Raw genomic sequence first — 6,000 nt, forward strand, 5'->3', positions numbered from 1 at the left:
CCGCCGTATTGACAAATGGCGGCCGGGAAGTGGACCCCGCAAGGACCGCCGTATAAACAAATGGCGGCGGTCCTTGTAGGGGCATGGGCGGAGCGATCGTGTCATCCGTGACGCGATCCTCCGCCGGCGCCTGTCACCGCTCACCCGCCGCAACATCCCGCCGGCCATACGGAAGCGCCGGCGGGATGTTAACCCGACGATCGCCGCATACAAAGTGTATAATACACTTTGTAATGTTTACAAAGTGTATTATACAGGCTGCCTCCTGCCCTGGTGGTCCCAGTGTCTGAGGGACCACCAGGGCAGGCTGCAGCCACCCTATGTCGCACCCAAGCACACTGATTTCTCCCCCCCCTGCCCCAGATCGCCCACAGCACCCCTCAGACCCCACCCCTGCCCACCCCCCAGACCCCTGTTTGCACCCAATCACCCCCCTAATCACCCATCAATCACTCCCTGTCACTATCTGTCAACACTATTTTTTTTACCCCCCCCCCTGCCCCCTGCCCCCTCCTGATCACCCCCCACCCCTCAGATTCTCCCCAGACCCCCCCCCCTGTGTACTGTATGCATCTATCCCCCCTGATCACCTGTCAATCACCTGTCAATCACCCATCAATCACCCCCTGTCACTGCCACCCATCAATCAGCCTCTAACCTGCCCCTTGCGGGCAATCTGATCACCCACCCACACCGATAGATCGCCCGCAGATCCGACATCAGATCACCACCCAAGCGCAGTGTTTACATCTATTCTCTCCTCTAAACACCCACTAATTACCCATCAATCACCCATCAATCCCCCCTATCACCACCTGTCACTGTTACCCATCAGATCAGACCCTAATCTGCCCCTTGCGGGCACCCAATCACCCGCCTACACGCTCAGATTGCCCTCAGACCCCCCCTTATCAATTCGCCAGGGCATTATTTACATCTGTCCTTCCCTGTAATAACCCACTGATCACCTGTCAATCACCTGTCAATCACCCCCTGTCACTGCCACCCATCAATCACCCCCTGGCACTGCCACCCATCAATCAGCCCCTAACCTGCCCCTTGCGGGCAATCTGATCACCCACCCACACCAATAGATCGCCCGCAAATCCGACATCAGATCACCCCCCAACCGCAGTGTTTACATCTATTCTCTCCTCTAAACACCCACTAATTACCCATCAATCACCCATCAATCATCCATCAATCACCCCCTATCACCACCTGTCACTGTTACCCGTCAGATCAGACCCTAATCTGCCCCTTGCGGGCACCTAATCACCCGCCTACACGCTCAGATTGCCCTCAGACCCCCCCTTATCATTTCGCCAGTGCAATATTTACATCTGTGCTTCCCTGTAATAACCCACTGATCACCTGTCAATCACCTTTCAATCACCCATCAATCACCCCCTGTCACTGCCACCCATCAATCACCCCCTGTCACTGCCACCCATCAATCAGCCCCTAACCTGCCCCTTGCGGGCAATCCATTCACCCACCCACACCAATAGATCGCCCGCAGATCCGACATCAGATCACCACCCAAGCGCAGTGTTTACATCTATTGTCTCCTCTAAACACCCACTAATTACCCATCAATCACCCCCTATCACCACCTGTCACTGTTACCCATCAGATCAGACCCTAATCTGCCCCTTGCGGGCACCCAATCACCCACCTACACGCTCAGATTGCCCTCAGACCCCCCCCTTATCAATTCGCCAGGGCATTTTTTACATCTGTCCTTCCCTGTAATAAACCACTGATCACCCATCAATCACCCCCGTCACTGCCACCCATCAATCACCCCCTGTCACTGCCACTCATCAATCAGCCCCTAACCTGCCCCTTGCGGGCAATCTGATCACCCACCCACACCAATAGTTCGCCCGCAGATCCGACGTCAGATCACCTCCCAAGTGCAGTGTTTATATCTGTTCTCTACCCTAAACACCCACTAATTACCCATCAATCACCCCCTGTCACTGCTACCTATCAGATTAGACCCCTATCTGCCCCTAGGGCACTCAATCACCCACCCACACCCTCAGAATGCCCTCAGGCCCCAGCCCTGATCACCTCGCCAGTGCATTGCTTGCATCTATTCCCCCCTCTAATCACACCTTGAGACACCCATCAATCACCTCCTTTCACACCTACCCATAGATCAGGCTCTAATTTGCCCCGTGTGGGCTCCTGATCACTCGGCCAAACCCTCAGATCCCCCTCAGACCCCCTTCCAATCACCTCCCCAGTGCATTGATTGCATCTATTTTCCCCTCTAACCACCCCCTAAGACACCCATCAATCACCTCCTGTCACCCCCTAGCACTCCTATCCATCAGATCAGGCCCAATACAACCTGTCATCTAAAAGGCCACACTGCTTATGACCGGTTCCACAAAATTCGCCCCCTCATAGACCACCTGTCATCAAAATTTTCAGATGCTTATACCCCTGAACAGTCATTTTGAGATATTTGGTTTCCAGACTACTCACGGTTTTGGGCCCGTAAAATGCCAGGGCGGTATAGGAACCCCACAAACTGACCCCATTTTAGATAAAAGACACCCAATGTATTCTGTTAGGTGTATGACAAGTACATAGAAGATTTTATTTTTTGTCAAAAGTTAGCGGAAATTGATTTTTGTTTTTTTTTCACAAAGTGTCATTTTTCACTAACTTGTGACAAAAAATAAAATCTTCTATGAACTCGCCATACACCTAACGGAATACCTTGGGGTGTCTTCTTTCTAAAATGGGGTCACTTGTGGGGTTCCTATACTGCCCTGGCATTTTAGGGGCCCTAAACCGTGAGGAGTAGTCTAGAAAACAAATGCCTCAAAATGACCTGTGATTAGGACGTTGGGCCCCTTAGCGCACCTAGGCTGCAAAAAAGTGTCACACATGTGGTATCGCCGTACTCAGGAGAAGTAGTATAATGTGTTTTGGGGTGTATTTTTACACATACCCATGCTGGGTGGGAGAAATCTCTCTGTAAATGGACAATTGTGTGTAAAAAAAATCAAACAATTGTCATTTACAGAGATATTTCTCCCACCCAGCATGGGTATGTGTAAAAATACACCCCAAAACACATTATACTACTTCTCCTGAGTACGGCGATACCACATATGTGGCACTTTTTTACACCCTAAGTACGCTAAGAGGCCAAAGTCCAATGAGTACCTTTAGGATTTCACAGGTCATTTTGCGACATTGTTGGTTTCAAGACTACTCCTCACGGTTTAGGGCCCCTAAAATGCCAGGGCAGTATAGGAACCCCACAAATGACCCCATTCTAGAAAGAAGACACCCAAAGGTATTCCGTTAGGAGTATGGTGAGTTCATAGAAGATTTTATTTTTTGTCACAAGTTAGCGGAAAATGACATTTTGTGAAAAAAAAAACAATTGAAATCAATTTCCGCTAACTTGTGACAAAAAAATAAAAACTTCTATGAACTCACCATACTCCTAACGGAATACCTTGGGGTGTCTTCTTTCTAAAATGGGGTCATTAGTGTGGTTCCTATACTGTCCTGGCATTTTAGGGGCCCTAAACCGTGAGGAGTAGTCTTGAAACAAAAATGACCTGTGAAATCCTAAAGGTACTCATTGGACTTTGGGCCCCTTAGCGCAGTTAGGCTGCAAAAAGTGCCACACATGTGGTATCGCCGTAACCAGGAGAAGTAGTATAATGTGTTTTGGGGTGTATTTTTACACATACCTATGCTGGGTGGGAGAAATACCTCTGTAAATGACAATCTTTTGATTTTTTTACACACAATTGTCCATTTACAGAGTTATTTCTCCCACCCAACATGGGTATGTGTAACAATACACCCCAAAACACATTGTACTACTTCTCCCGAGTACGGCGATACCACATGTGTGGCACTTTTTTGCACCCTAACTGCGCTAAGGGGCCCAAAGTCCAATGAGTACCTTTAGGCTTCTTGCACACCAAGACGTTGTGTTAGGTGGCACGTTAAGGTCGCATAACGTGCACCTAACACAACGTATGGTGCTGCAAAAGCCGACGGTAGAGTGAGCCGCGTTAGGCTGCTCGATGCCCATAATATCTCCCAGAGTGGCGCTGATTGGCCAGCGGGACCACGTGATGCGGAGCGAGACACTCCGCATCACGTGGTCCCGCCGGCCAATCAGCGCCCGCCAGTGCAGTGAATATTAAGTAGCCATGTGCGCGGCTACTGTAGCTGGCTCTCCCCGCCTCCTCCGCCCCCCACTGCGCATGTGCAAACAGTCTAACGCGGCTATAGCCGCTCCAACGCCGTAGCATGCTGCACTTTGCACAGAACGTGCAGCGTTACATGTAACGCAACGTGGGCTGTGTGAACAGCCCACTTGTGTTACATTGCTGTGCGTTGGGGGAGCGTTACAGGCGCACTAACGTGCGCCTGTAACGTCTTGGTGTGCAAGCAGCCTTAGGATTTCACAGGTCATTTTGAGAAATTTTGTTTCAAGACTACTCCTCACGGTTTAGGGCCCCTAAAATGCCAGGACAATATAGGAACCCCACAAATGACTCCATTTTAGAAAGAAGACACCCCAAGGTATTCTGTTAGTAGTACGGTGAGTTCATAGAAGATTTTATTTTTTGTCACAAGTTAGCGGAAATTGATTTTTATTGGTTTTTTGTTCACAAAGTGTCATTTTCCGCTAACTTGTGACAAAAAATAAAATCTTCTATGAACTCACCGTACTACTAACGGAATACCTTGGGGTGTCTTCTTTCTAAAATGGGGTCATTTGTGGGGTTCCTATACTGTCCTGGCATTTTAGGGGCCCTAAACCGTGAGGAGTAGTCTTGAAACGAAATTTCTCAAAATGACCTGTGAAATCCTAAAGGTACTCATTGGACTTTGGGCCCCTTAGCGCAGTTAGGGTGCAAAAAAGTGCCACACATGTGGTATCGCCGTACTCAGGAGAAGTAGTATAATGTGTTTTGGGGTGTATTTTTACACATACCCATGCTGAGTGGGAGAAAGATCTCTGTAAATGGACAATTGTGTGTAAAAAAATAAAAAAATTGTCATTTACAGAGATATTTCTCCCACCCAGCATCGGTATGTGTAAAAATACACCCCAAAACACATTATACTACTTCTCCTGAGTACGGCAATACCACATGTGTGGCACTTTTTTGCAGCCTAACTGCGCTAAGGGGCCCAAAGTCCAATGAGCACCTTTAGGCTTTACAGGGGTGCTTACAAATTAGCACCTCCCAAAATGCGAGGACAGTAAACACACCCCACAAATGACCCTATTTTGGAAAGTAGACACTTCAAGGTATTCAGAGAGGGGCATGGTGAGTCCGTGGCAGATTTCATTTTTTGTTGTCGCAAGTTAGAAGAAATGGAAACTTTTTTTTTTTTGTCACAAAGTGTCATTTTCCGCTTACTTGTGACAAAAATTAATATCTTCTATGAACTCACTATGCCTCTCAGTGAATACTTTGGGATGTCTTCTTTCCAAAATGGGGTCATTTGGGGGGTATTTATACTATCCTGGAATTCTAGCCCCTCATGAAACATGTCAGGTGGTCAGAAAAGTCATAGATGCTTGAAAATGGGAAAATTCACTTTTTGCACCATAGTTTGTAAACGCTATAACTTTTACCCAAACCAATAAACATACACTGAATGGGTTTTTTTTTTAATCAAAAACATGTTTGTCCACATTTTTCGCGCTGCATGTATACTGAAATTTTACTTTATTTGAAAAATGTCAGCACAGAAAGTTAAAAAAAATCTTTTTTTTGCCAAAATTCATGTCTTTTTTGATGAATATAATAAAAAGTAAAAATCACAGGAACCATCAAATAGCACCAAAAGAAAGCTTTATTAGTGACAAGAAAAGGAGCCAAAATTCATTTAGGTGGTAGGTTGTATGAGCGAGCAATAAACCGTGAAAGCTGCAGTGGTCTGAATGGAAAAAAAGTGGCCGGTCCTTAAGGTGGGTAAAGCCCTAGGTCCTCA

The sequence above is a fragment of the Hyperolius riggenbachi genome, chromosome 5 (genome assembly GCF_040937935.1).
Source record: "Hyperolius riggenbachi isolate aHypRig1 chromosome 5, aHypRig1.pri, whole genome shotgun sequence".
NCBI classification, from domain to species: Eukaryota; Metazoa; Chordata; class Amphibia; order Anura; family Hyperoliidae; genus Hyperolius; species Hyperolius riggenbachi.